This window comes from Panthera uncia, unplaced genomic scaffold, assembly GCF_023721935.1.
Source record: "Panthera uncia isolate 11264 unplaced genomic scaffold, Puncia_PCG_1.0 HiC_scaffold_1344, whole genome shotgun sequence".
In the NCBI taxonomy this organism is placed as follows: Eukaryota; Metazoa; Chordata; class Mammalia; order Carnivora; family Felidae; genus Panthera; species Panthera uncia.
The window spans coordinates 44,667-58,357 of record NW_026057969.1 but is presented as its reverse complement, the minus strand read 5'-3'; the positions used below and the strand labels follow the sequence as shown (position 1 = coordinate 58,357).

Below are 13,691 nucleotides of genomic sequence, written 5' to 3'. Positions count from 1 at the left end.
GAAACATGTCTTTGTGTACTGGGTTGCAAACCGATTAGCCTCACTTAAAACCTGAGCTAGGAGAAGTAAACAGATACTTCAGTACCTTGCTCAAGACAAGGAACTTTCAGTAAATGTCCCCGGTCAGCTTGGATAGAGGGCATCAGAAGAAAGAACAAATTTTCTCAGTTTTGCCATCCCCTCAACCTGCTTTCTCCTCTGTTAAGAGTATGTATATGGGTTGACGTCTCTTTTGTCTCCATCATGGCTTGGTTGGGAGTTTCAGGGAGGTTGTGGCTGGTTTTGTAAACTCTTTGCTTCTCATCTCCTAGGGTGAATGTGCTCACATGTTGTCTTTTTTCCAGTTCTCTTTCTAGCTTTCTGTGGTTGACTTGTCCCGAGGAACTTTCTGGGTGCACCCCGAGTGAGCCAGCTTCTTTCTGTTGCAAACAAGTGGAGTCTAGGGTGAGGCAAGGTGAGTGAGATCCATGGCAAACCCATCCTCTGACAGACCACCTTTTCCAAGATTGGTTATTCTCTGAAAATTTTGAGGACTCTGGAAGTAAATTGGCTTTTTAGTCAAATTTAAGAAGAAATTTTTAAAATTGGTGTCTTAATTACTAGGTGAAAACACTCTTGTTAATAGGGATGCTTCAATACATTTTTTTCCAGAACTTTTCTGAGTTTTTGGGTCTCTCTTTATGGTTCCTAGCATGGTACTTTTCCAGTGAAAACATTTAGTACGTGTTGTGTGAATAGCTTAATACCTTAGTATTTGCTAAGCTTGCAAATACAGTTTGCAAATAAAGTTTGACAGTTTGCAAATACAGAAGTCCTGTTAAGTTATTCTGAGTTGTGTCTCTTCTCTTTTCTGGGTTTCAAGGAGGATTGTTTAGTTGTGTTCCTTTAGGAACTCTGTACTATGGTTTTCCTGTACTGCAGTTCTATATGTAAATTTTGAAACAAAAATACCTACCTCAAGGGTTTTGGTGAAGCTGGAGGCTCCCGATGGCTAAAACTTTTGTTCTTTTCAGGGGCACCTGGGTGGCTCAGTCAGTTAAGCGTCTGATGTTGGCTCAGGGCATGATCTTGCATGAAATCTTTGTGATTTCAAGCCCCTTGTTAGGCTCTCTGCTGTCAGCACAGAGCCTGCTTTGGATCCTCTGTCTCCCTCTCTCTCTGCCCCTCTTTTACTCTCTTTCAATCTCTCTCTCAAAAATAAACAAATGATAAAAAAAAAATACATAGATAAAACTTTCGTTCTGTTCACATTGTTATATTCCCTATCTCTAATGTGTAGCAGTTAGTAGGGCTCAAATATTCGCTCTTTCCTTTAAGAAGAGAGTTGGCTGAGAACAGAATCTTCAATCCCATCTTAAGTGAGCCCAGCTTGGAGGGTTGTTATTTATCCTCCACTGCTCACAGTTGAGACCGTGGAGCAGGAATCCCTAGGAGGTCCAGGACAGAGTGGTTGACTGAGGGTTCTGAAGACCACTCCATATTCCTTCTCCTCTCTGAGTGGTGGAAGGGGCCCCCATAGGAGATGAGGGTCAAGGTTAAAGCTGCCTCCAAACTTCCGTGAATTCTCGAAACATGCATGCAACGTGCAGGTGCACTATGCCATCTGTCTTGTGTGGCTTGCTGGCAGGATTTCATATCCTGTACTCATCCCTCCTGCCATGCCTCACTCTTCCATGAAGAACACAGTGGTCACATTGCCCCTAAAACTTTGGGGGATCCTGACAAAAAGTAAAGCTTGTCAGAAGGAGCATGGCTGGGGAATACACATCAGAAAAAAAAATGAATCTTTAAAAAAAAAAAAAAAAGGGCCCCCCCCCCCCCCCCCCGCCCCCAGGTGTGCTAAGCTAGAATTTTGAGGATGGGGAGGGAGTCCTTACTATTTATGTTTGCTTTTTTAAAAGCTCCTCAAGAGGTGATAGTGTATAACTTCTTGAAAAATATTTGTATGTGGAGTAGACTTAAAAACAAAGAAGTTCTTTCTTAGGCTGAGCAGATGTTTGGGGGAATTATTTTTGAACTCTACTAACTAGTTTAACCAGTTTATACAGCCAAGCCAAACATTCCCTTGTTGTGCCATAATTTGTATTGTAGAACCATTTTATAACTTTAAGTTAAAATTGCCTGGGAGACAACACTTTCTATGGTTGTAAGTGTACAAAGAACGAGAAAAAATGACATTGAAGAACAATTTTCTAAATTTAATAAGAGTTAGGGCTTATTTAGAAATCCAGGTGGGAATCTGCTTAAATGGAATTTCACCCAAAGTATGCAGAGATTTGCATATTGAAACCAAAGCTTTTTGACCTGTGGTGACACCGTTTTCAAAGTAATATTGAAATAGCAATTTAAATATATTGCCCTTAGAGATTTATTTGACAGGAAATTTATTTAGTAAGGTATACATTTTTTTCCCCTTCCGGGACGTTTCTTGGTGGTAGAGAATTAGCTAATTTTTCTTTATTCCTTCCCTGGGACCATCTTCAGGAAGTAGATAGGAGCTTAATAGCAAAGATCAAGTTAAATGTTTTTTAACTATGTCTTTTTTGCAAATTCCCTTTCTCTGGAAGAAAACCTTGCAGTTTGTTACTTGAGGTTTTAATAGTTTAATTGATTTGACAGAGAATAGGTTTCTTTTCAAGATCAAAGAATCTTACTGTTTAGTAGGACTTCACAGATGGCCTATTATCTGTTTTTTATTGCCTCAACTTCATGGAAACTGCTCTTGTTAAGGTTACAAATGACCTCTGCTAGGACTCTTGGCGTGACTTTTCTGTAGCACTTGATACTACTGACTTATTTACTTTTGAGAGAGCATGAGCGGAGGAGGGGCAGGAGTGGGGGCAGAGGATCCGAAGGTGGCTCTGCACTGACAGCAGCGAGCCCAATGAAGGGCTCGAACTCATGAACTGTAAGATCATGCCCTGAGCTGAAGTCGGATGATCAACTGACTGAGCCACCTAGGTGCCCCTTTTGCACCATTTCTGATATTTGCATCCGTGCCCCCTCCCCTGCCTCTACAAGGCACCTCATCTCTAGGCTTCTGTCTGCTTTTCCCACATTGGTCATTGGCACTATTCAAGCCAGAAATGTGACTCATCCTTCATCCTCCCTCAGTCAGCCCATATCTTAATTTGCAATTAAGTTCTATCACTTTAATAACCTAAATAATAAAGGAAAAGGCCAGTCCACTGACATTTAAATATTATAGGTATTAAAAGTTGCAGTTTGGTTTGTATAAGCAGATAGAATAACATGAGACAATTGTGACCATTTATATAATACACATTTTATGCTCAGTGTAGGCCTACATATGTTGTCATGTTATTTCTAATTTTCACAACTATTCTGTGGCATATTATCTCTGTTATAAATGAGGACTCTAAGGTTCAGAGAGATTAAATTACTAGCCTAGGATCACAGGGCAAGTAAAGCATGGTGGGGTTGGGATGGGGGGATTTTAAACCTGTGGGTTGGTCTGCCTGACTCCAAAGCCTTTAACACCATGTCACCATGTCTTGCTGTGTTCCCATAATGCCACAGTGCCATTGTAGACCTCTGGTTGGTAGGTTGACTTTGTTGAGGAACTGGGTGTTATTCAAATTTGTGTGTCCTATATTTTTTCATAATAGTAGGTGCTAAAGGCAGGATTTTTTTTTTAAATGGGGACTTTCTAAAAAAGTGTTTATTCGTTTATCCTGAGAGAGAGAGTGCACACACAAACGAGGAAGGGGCAGAGAGAGTAGGAGAGAGAGAATCCCAAGAAGGATCTGTGCTGTGAGTGCAGAGGCCGACACAGGGCTTGATCCGAAGAACGGTGAGATCATTACCTGAGCCGAAATCAAGAGTTAGACACTTAACCAACTGAGCCACCCAGGCACTGCTAAAGACAAGATTCTTTTTTTTTTTTTTTTTTTAATATATGAAATGTATTGTCAAATTGGTTTCCATACAAGACCCAGTGCTCATCCCAAAAGGTGCCCTCCTCAATACCCATCACCCACCCTCCCCTCCCTCCCACCCCCCATCAACCCTCAGTTTGTTCTCAGTTTTTAACAGTCTTTTATGCTTTGGCTCTCTCCCACTCTAACCTCTTTTTTTTTTTTTCTTCCCCTCCCCCATGGGTTTCTGTTAAGTTTCTCAGGATCCACATAAGAGTGAAACCATATGGTATCTGTAAAGACAAGATTCTTAATGGCAAAGCCATGGACCATGTCTTCTGTGGCTTTATCTGGGTTCAGTTCCTGGTTCTTAGATGTGCATTAGCTAGGTAGCCAAGGTTAGGATGGTGGGATCATGCTGCTTATCCTCCCAGAGTTCTTATGAGAAACAGGTGGGATAGCAGAAGAAAAAGTGCTCTAAAATTTGGGTGCGTTTTGGGGGAAATGATTAGTTGTGGATGTCAATAATTGACTGCTCAGATGAGCCTCTCTTTACGTTTTTACTTTATAATTACATTTAGTTAGCATACAGTATTTATATTAGTTTCAAGTGTACAATATAGTGATTCAACACTTCCATGCACCGATTGGTGCTCATCATTACCAGTGCACTCCTTAATCCTCATCATCTCTTTCACCCCTCCCTGCCCACTTCCCCTCTGGTAACCATCAGTTATCTATAATTAAGAGTCTGTTTCTTGGTTTGTCTCTCTCATTTTTTTCCTTTGCTCATTTTTGTTTCTTAAATTCCACATGTGAGTGAAATCCTAGATATTTGCCTTTTCTCTGACTTACTTCGCTTAGCATTTTAATATCTAGCTCCATGTTGTTGCAGATGGCAAGATTTCATTCTTTTTTATGGTTGAGTAATATTCTGTTGTATGTATATACATATACATATGTAGGTGTATGTATATATACATATATATATATATATATATATATATATATATATATGTATATGTATACATAACCTCATCTTCTTTATCCACTCATCAGTTATAATTTGGCTATTGTTGATAATGTTGATATAAACATAGGTGTGCATGTATTCCTTTGGATTAGTGTTTTTGTACTCTTTGAGTAAATAGCCAGTAGTGCAATTGCTGGATCATAAGGTAGTTACATTTAAAAATTTTTGAGGAACCTCCATATTGTTTTCCACAGTAGCAGCACCAGTTTGTATTCCTACCAACAGTGCACTAGGGTTCCTTTATCTCCACATCCTTGCCAACACCTGTCATTTCTTGTGTTGTTGATTTTAGCCATTCTGATGGGTGTGAGGTGATAGCTTATTGATTTGCATTTCCCTGATAAGTGATGATGAGCATTCTTTCATGGGTTGGCCATCTGTATGTCTTCTTTGGAGAAATGTCTGTTTGTCTTCTGCCCATTCCTTTTTTTGTTTTTGTTTGTTTGTTTGTTCTTAAGTTTATTTATTTGATAGAGACTGAGACAGCACAAGTTGGGGAGGGGTAGAGAGAGAAGGGGAGAGAGAGAGAATCCTAAGCGAGCTCTGTGCTGCCAGCACAGAACCTGATGATGCAGGGCTCAGATTCATGAAACTGCGAAATGTGACCTGAGCCAAAACCAAGAGTCGGGTGTTTGACTGAGCCACCCAGGCACCCTGTCTTCTGCCCATTTCTTAACTGGATTATTTGTTTTTTGTGTGTTGAGTTGTAGAAGTTCTTTATATATTTTGGATACTAACCCTGTATTGCATTAAGTCATTCGCAAATATCTTCTCTCATTCTGTAGTTGTCTTTTATTTTTGTTGTTTCCTTCGCTGTGCAGAAGCTTTTCATTTTGATGTAAACCCATTAGTTTATTTTTGCTTTTGTTTTTCTTGCCTCATGAGACCTATCTAAAAAGAAGTTGCTAGGGCTGATGTCAAGGAGGTTACTTAAGTCTGTGTTCTTTGAAGATTTTTATGGTTTCAGGTCTTGCATTTAGATCTTTAATCCATTTTGAATTTATTTTTGTGTATGGGGTAAGAAACTGGTTCAATTTCATTGTCTACCATGTTGGTATCCAGTTTTCCCAGCACCTTTTGATGAAGAGACTTTCTTTATCCCATTGGATATTCTTTCCTGCTTTGTTGAAGATTGACCATATAATTTTGGGTTTATTTCCGGATTTTCTACTCTGTTCTATTTATCTGTGTGTCTGTTTTTGTGCCAGTACCATACTGTTTTGATTACTACAACTTTGGTTTTTTTGTTTTGTTTTGTTTTTGTTTTGTTTTGTTTTAAGATTATAAGTAATCTTGGGGCGCCTGGGTGGCTCAGTCGGTTAAGCGGCCGACTTCGGCTCAGGTCGTGATCTCGTGGTCCGTGAGTTCGAGCCTCGCGTCGGGCTCTGTGCTGACAGCTCAGAGCCTGCAGCCGGTTTCGGATTCTGTGTTCCCTCTCTCTGACCCTCCCCTGTTCATGCTCTGTCTCTCTCTGTCTCAAAAATAAATAAACATTAAAAAAAATTAAAAAAAAAAAAAGATTGTAAGTAATCTCTACACCCAAGTGGGGGCTCTTAACAACCCTGAGATAAAGAGTTGCATGCTCTACTTGCTGAGCTAGCCAGTCCTTGAGCATGGAACGTCTTTCCATTTTTTTCGCCTTGTCTTCAGTTTTTTTCATCAGTATTTTATACTTTTCGGAGTATAGGTCTTTTCACCACTTTGGTTAGGTTTAATCCTAGGTATCGTATTGTTTTTTTGAGCAATTGTATATGGGATTGATTCCTTACTCTTCTGCTTCATTTTTAATGTATAGAAATGCAACAGATTTCTATACATTGACTTTGTATCCTGAGACTTTACTGAATTTGTTTATTGGTTCTAGCAGTTTTTTGATGGAGTCTTTTAGGTTTTGTATATACAATATCCTGTAATCTGCAAATAGTTAAAAGTTTTACTTCTTCCGTATTGATTTGGTTTCCTTTTACTTCTTTTTGTTGTCTGACTGTTGTGGCTAGGACTTCCACTACTATGTTGAATCAAAGTGGTTAGAGTGGACATCCTTGTTTTGTTTCTGATTTTAGGAGAAAAGCTCTGTTTTCCCCCCTTTAGGATGATGTTAGCTATGCTTTTTTTCATATATGGCCTTTATTATGTTGAGGTATGTTCCCTCTAAACCTACTTTGAGGGTTTTTAGCACAAATGGATGTTGTACTTGGTCAAATGCTTTTTCTACATCTGTTGAAATGATCACATGGTTCTTATCCTTTCTTTTGCTAATGTGGTGTATCACGTTGATTTGAGAATATTGAACCATCCTTGCAACCCAGGAGTACATCCACTTGATTGTGGTGAATGATTTTTTTTTTTTTAATGTACTGTTGAATTCAGTTTGTTAGTATTTTATTGAGAATTTTTTCATTTATGTTCATCAGGGACACTGCCTATAGTTCTTTTTTGGTGGACTTTTTATCTGGTATTGGTATCAGAATAATGCTGCCCTCATAGAATGAATTTGGAAGTGTTCCTTCCCTTTCTGTTTTTTTTTTAGTGTAGTTTGAGAATAGGTATTAACTCTTCTTTAAATGTTCGGTGGAATTTGCCATGAAGTCATCTGGGAATTTTTTCAATTAAAAAATTAAATTTCTTTGTCGGTCATCAGTCTGTTCAAGTTTTTTTTTCTTCTTGTTTCAGTTTTGGTAGTTTGTATGTTTCTAGGAATTGATCTATTTCTTCTAGGTTATCCAACTTGTTGACATATAATTTTGAATAATTATGATTATTGGTATTTCTGTGGTGTTGGCAGTTATTTCTCTTCTCTCATTTGTGATTTTATTGAGTACTTTATCTTTGTTTTCTTGGTGAGTCTGCCTAGAGGTTTTATTCGTTTTATTGAATTTTTTTTTTCCCCCAAAGAACTAGTTCCCGGTTTCATTGACCTGTTGTATTGTCCTTTTTTAGTTTCTATATTGTTTATTTTGCTCTAATATTTATTAGTTGCTTCCTGTTGCTAGCTTTAGGTTTTGTTTGTTCTTTTTCTAGCTCCTTTATGTGTAAGGTTAGGTTATTTGAGACTTTTTTTTTTTTAATTCTTGAGGTAGGCCTGTATTGCTATAAACTTCCCTCCTAGAACTGCTTTTGCTGCATCCCAGGGATTTTGGACCATCTTAATTTTCATTTGTTTCCATGTACTTTTTAAATTTTATTTCCTGGTTGATCCATTTTTAGTAACATGTTGTTTAACCACCATGTATTTGTGGTCTTTCCAGGTTTTTTCTCATGGTTGACTTCTAGTTTCATAGTATTGTGGTCAGAAAGTACTCATGGTATGATTTTGATCTTGAATTTGTTGAGGTTTATTTTGTGGGCTAGTAGGTGTTCTATTCTGGAGAATGGTCCATGTGCACTTGAAAGTAATGTGTATTCTGCTGTTTTAGGATGAAATGTTCTGAATATACCTCTTAAGTCCATCTGGTCCAGTGTGTCATTCAAAGCCGTTGTTTCCTTGTTAATTTTCTGCTCAGATGATCTTTCCTGGATGTTATGGTCCCCTTCTATTATTGTATTTTGATCCATTAGTTTCTTTATGTTTGTTATTAACTGTTTAATGTATTTGGGTGCTCCCATTTGGGTAAATAAATATTTGGGTGCTCCCATTTGGGTAAGTAAATATTAACAGTCATTACATCTTCTTGTTAGATTATCTCCTTTATTATTATATAGTGTTATTCTTTGTCTTTAAATACAGTCTTTGCTTTAAAGTCCATTTTGTCCCATATATGTATTGCTACTCCAGTTCTCTTTTGATATCCATTTGCATGATAAATATTTCTCCGTCTCCTCACTTTCAATCTGCAGGTGCCTGTTGGTTTGAAATGAATCTCTTGTAGAGCCTTGGAGCTTTTATCTTTGTTTTTAAATAACAGCATGTGAAAATGTAGATTCTTCTGAATCTCTGGTCATGCTGTTTGACTCATTCACATGCTGGTCATAATGTAGGCAGAAAAAGCCCTTTCAAGTAAAGACTTTGTGGATAAGGATAGCATACATAGATCTGGTTATTCAAGCTTAGCTGTGTTAGAACAGGTGAGGGTACAAAAACCAGAGAGAGTATGTATGTAAGTAGAGGCAGGTGAATTATTGATTGATTGATTTACATTTATTTATTTTTGAGAGACAGAGCACAAGCAGGGGAGGGGCAGAGAGAAGGAGACACAGAATCTGAAGCAGTCTTCAGGCTCCCAGCAAGTGTTCAGCACAGAGCCTGATGTGAGGCTCGAACCCACAAACCAGGAGATCATGACCTGAGCTGAAGTCGGTCACCTAACCGACTGAGCCACCCAGGCACCCTGAGGCAGGTGAATTAAACAGAGTCTATTGACATTTTTTATTTAGTTAAATTGATCTTGGGAGGATGGATTTGAACATGGGTTGTGGTATACTAAAGCAAACTCCAAATCAAGGAGAGGAGGTTCTATACTTTGTATCCTCATAGGTCTCTCCTTTTGCCCTGTCCTGAGAAGGAAATCCTCTTTGTTTTCCATCATCCTTCTCCCTTTTGCATCAAATTTTGATAACAAAAGTTTTTCTAAGGAGAGTGTCCCCTTTAATAAATACATAAAACCAATTTGTCATTGTAGAATTTAAAAATTGCTTAACATTTCAAAGTCTCTCTTTTTTTTTTTTAACAAAGTTTCCCTGTAACTTTGGAGGCAATGCTGTATTTTGTAGGGTTGTTTTAACTAGAATATAACAGAGGTAACCTAAAGCATAGTGGGTCCTCGGTGAATAGTAGCTCCTATTGTACCCACTTAGTTATCAGAAGCCTACAGTTTCAGATTTAAAAAGGCTTTTGCTGGTCCATGAAGAAAAAATTTGGGAAGGATTGATGTGAGATGGGAAGGGAGTCAGGAGAGTCTAAGGCAGTGGTTCCCAGGCGTTGGACCTTGAGAAGCAGAGTCTTCACAAGCTCAGACTTACTAGAAATATAATGTCTCAGCTTCAAACCAGACCTAAAAATCAGTGGCAGTGGGACTCCACAATTTGCCTTATTAGCAAGCCCTAGAGGGGATTTTGATGCACTTTAACTGATCTGAAGTTAGAAAAATTAGGCTGCAGGCTCCCCAAGTAGTCCAGTGGGGGGGATATAGTGAAGACCTCCCCAGAATTGTGGGAGTGGAGGGGCTGGAACTGGTGAGACTTAGTAATTTGATTGGCTATTGATCAGACCAGGAAGGAGGCCATGAGGATGTAGGGGGCTTGAGTCTGGTAGACTAAGCGGGGGTGGTGCTATCAACAGGAACCTGGAGCCCAGCCTGGTGAGTGGGTGTTGGAGGTCAGGGGAAGAGAAAGGTGAGTTTAGTTTGGGACACTTTGAGTTTGTGTTGCCAGGGTTGATGTCAGCAAGTTGGAAATAGAGTACTGGAACCACAGCACAGGTAAAACAATGGGGAAACCATATTTGTGAGCTGCCTGAGTGAAGGTAGCTGTTGAAGTGGGTATTCAGATAATTTTTCCGAGGAAAATGGTGCACAGAAAAGAGCTGAGATTGATGGGTTTGGAATTGGATGTTTGCGATAATAGCATTCAGTTTCTCCTTCGGCAGTATAAGTAGAAATATTGAGGAATACATTATGATAATAGTTTTAAATGAAACCAGATGATCGCAAACACGTTGGAGTTCATAATGCTATCTTTAGAGGCCCCATTCTGGGCAATAGAGGCTGATCTTGGACATCATTTAATCTGGGGATCTAAAGTTTAGGGTGCCAAAGGCAAGGTTCTTGTGGAGTCCGGATTCAGAGCGAAGGTGGCCTGGGGCAGGCCGCTGAGTTTCCCTGTCTCAGCCTCATTATGTGTCAAAGAGAACAAGGAGAGTTCTACCTTCTTGCTGTGAGGACGAAACAGGACCCCTCACTGTGGAAAAACTTAACCGTGCCTGCTGAAGCGTGCTTTTGTGTCTCCACTTGGGCTGTGGTTTTTATGACGTTTTGTTGGATTTGTGGAGTAAAGGTCTTATGTTTGTAACAAATTTACAGTATTGGTTTAAGTACTGAGATAATTTTAAAAAGTCGTAAGTCTGGGGGCGCCTGGGTGGCTCAGTCGGTTGAGCGTCCGACTTCGGCTCAGGTCACGATCTCGCGGTCCGTGAGTTCGAGCCCCGCGTCAGGCTCTGGGCTGATGGCTCAGAGCCTGGAGCCTGCTTCCGGTTCTGTGTCTCCCTCTCTGTCTGCCCCTCCCCCGTTCATGCTCTGTCTCTCTCTGTCTCAAAAATAAAAAAAACGTTAAAAAAAAAATTTAAAAAGTTGTAAGTCTGAATCGGAGATGGATGGCTTTGTGGTTTTCAGTGAATTATCAATACATTGAAATATGTGTTTTATTAGGTTTGTGAGAAGGCAGAAGGGAGTCGGCTTAGGAAGTTTGCATAAAAACAAGGACCAGATAGTTAAAAAGCTATATCCAGCTTTGTTGTAGACTCAAATATTTTTCTGTACGAGAAAGATGTTTCCCTGAGACCACGGAAAGTTAGTACATCTGTGCAACATCTTCATTATATCTAGAACAATTTCACATCCACTGTTTCTAATTCAGAGTCATTCAAGAAACATGTGTTCCTGTTTTTCACTGGGTTCTAATTGGGATGTTTTTCCTTAAAGGGACCACACACTTCTATTTAGGAAATAACTTTGTCAACTGTGCTGCAACTACAAGGAACCTTCTCAGTTTGGAGACTGTAGAATCTGAAACTCACCCTCCCACCCCACCTCCCCCAGCTTCAAAGAAAAGGGATCTATCTGTGTATATATAGGTATGTGCATGTGTGACTTCACAATAGTGATTTTGTTCCTTAGGTCTCAGATATGCTTCATACTGTTGGTATGTGTTAAAAGAAGTGGCGACAGAATCCACGATCAAAGGTTTCACTGCAGAGTTACTAAGGACTTTAATTGAACCTTTCACTGCATTTTAGAGGGAAAACAATCTGATGTTCATACGTAGCATGTCACATAACTTCACGTGTAAAGCTTGAACTTCATAGGTTTGGTTAAACTTCTGTGGGACTCCTAAAAATAATAACAGTTGTGATCTCTATGCATAGGGAATTACTCTGTAATTCACAGTTTAGCCAAAGTGTTTGCTGTTGGGTCGGGTTTGAATGCTACCAGTTTAGCCCAGCGCTACCCTCCTGGTTCTTCTACAGCTACACAAGGCTTGCATCTTCCTGGGAAATTTGGCTGCTGCCAGAGCTGAAACTGTGAGCCAGACTTAGGTAATTTTATTAGTCTAGAAAAAGTATTACGCTCCTGCAGCTGTTGTTGTAGGTCCTAGCCATGAAAACAAAAACCGTCTCAGTTACCCGGGATCCATGAGAAACTGGCAATAGCCCAATGTTAAGTCCATGTATTTTGGACTCTGAATTATATTTATCTTCATATGGGTATCCCCTGATTTAGGGCACACAGCTGGGGAATGGCCTGACCGTATGAGGCAGTGCGTGTGGGAGAGGCCAAGCCTTGGGTATCACCCTTAACTAGGAAGCCTGATCCAGTTAATTGGAAGACTATACTTGCTGGACCTTAAACACTTTTAAAAAGGATAAGGAGAGCATCCAAGAAAACAACACCATAATAAAATACACTTGTCCCATATATCCAACCTGGCTTTCCTGTTTTTGTATATTGTCTCATGGTGTAAATCCCCACAGGTCTTTTTCTCCTGCAATGCCAGGCTGGTTATTGTGGGTGGGTTAGTAATTTGGTGGTGATGGACTTTCTTGTTAAGTAGAACTTTTATAGATTACTATGAACACTAATCATGGGACTTGGCATTTAATTGCTAGGAGTGGTGCATACGTGAAATACCCCATCTTGCTAATGTGTGCCAGTCAGTAAATTGCGGTTTAATTTTCTGAATTTCAGTGGTTCTGTTAGTGGGATAAAACTGAGCTACTGTTTCTCTGGAAGCTCCTGGGCTATTAGCAGACCACTTAGCAAGTCTGAGTAATTGTCCTGTTGTCTGACTCTGATTCTTTGAGTCAGGGTTCCTAATCCTGAGATCATTGGATGCACTTCAGGGGTTCTGTGAATGTGGATGGATGGAGAAAAAAATTTACATCTTTATTTTCACAACCTTTAACCAGAATGTGGCTTTTCCTTAAGTCATGAAAACATGCAGCATATAGTAGCACCTGTGGTTTTGGCAAGTAGAAATCAGATTTTGGTATCACATTGTGGGAAATAGTTTAAACCATCGTTTATGCCCATCATTGCTGAGAAAACTACAGTAGCTGTTAGCCCTGCTGCTGTGTCTTGTTATGTATGTGTTAAGCACACATCACTATTATCACATCTTTGCTTCTTAAATAGTTTTATATGTGCATTTCAGTGTAACTGATTTTCTTTGTAAGCGTATTTTCTTCATCAGAATCATTCAGAAACATTCTCATGAGAGGATCTAGATTGCTGAAGCAGTCCGTGTCCCTTAAAAGGTCATAAGCTTCTGCCTTGGATGGCATCCTTGTGTCTTTCTCATCTTGCTTTGAGACTAGATTAGTTAACTTAAAAAAAAAAGAAAAGTCTTAACATATTTGGCTTTTGCTTCCTAGTTGTCTTTGACTTTTATCATCTGGAGCTCTGACTTCCCCCCATTTTGGGGCTCTTGGGGTGAATGATAAAATAAGACCATCCCCTATTTCCAGGTGACCTTTCTTAGGGCCCACTGTAGCAGTCCCCCTTAAGACGGCTTACTACAATGAGTGTTTATGGCCAACAATGGTTTCCCTTACAAATTTCAGAAAAGAA

At 39.5% G+C, this 13,691-nt stretch overlaps 1 long non-coding RNA gene across 1 annotated transcript in view; it reads left to right on the top strand.

Annotated features, from left to right (window-relative positions):
* Window positions 1-13,691, top strand: part of LOC125916948 (uncharacterized) — a 110,390-nt gene that overhangs the window by 54,811 nt on the left and 41,888 nt on the right. The window contains exon 2 of the long non-coding RNA XR_007456069.1: window positions 345-454. This is a non-coding gene — a long non-coding RNA (uncharacterized LOC125916948). The remainder of the gene's footprint in view (window positions 1-344; window positions 455-13,691) is intronic.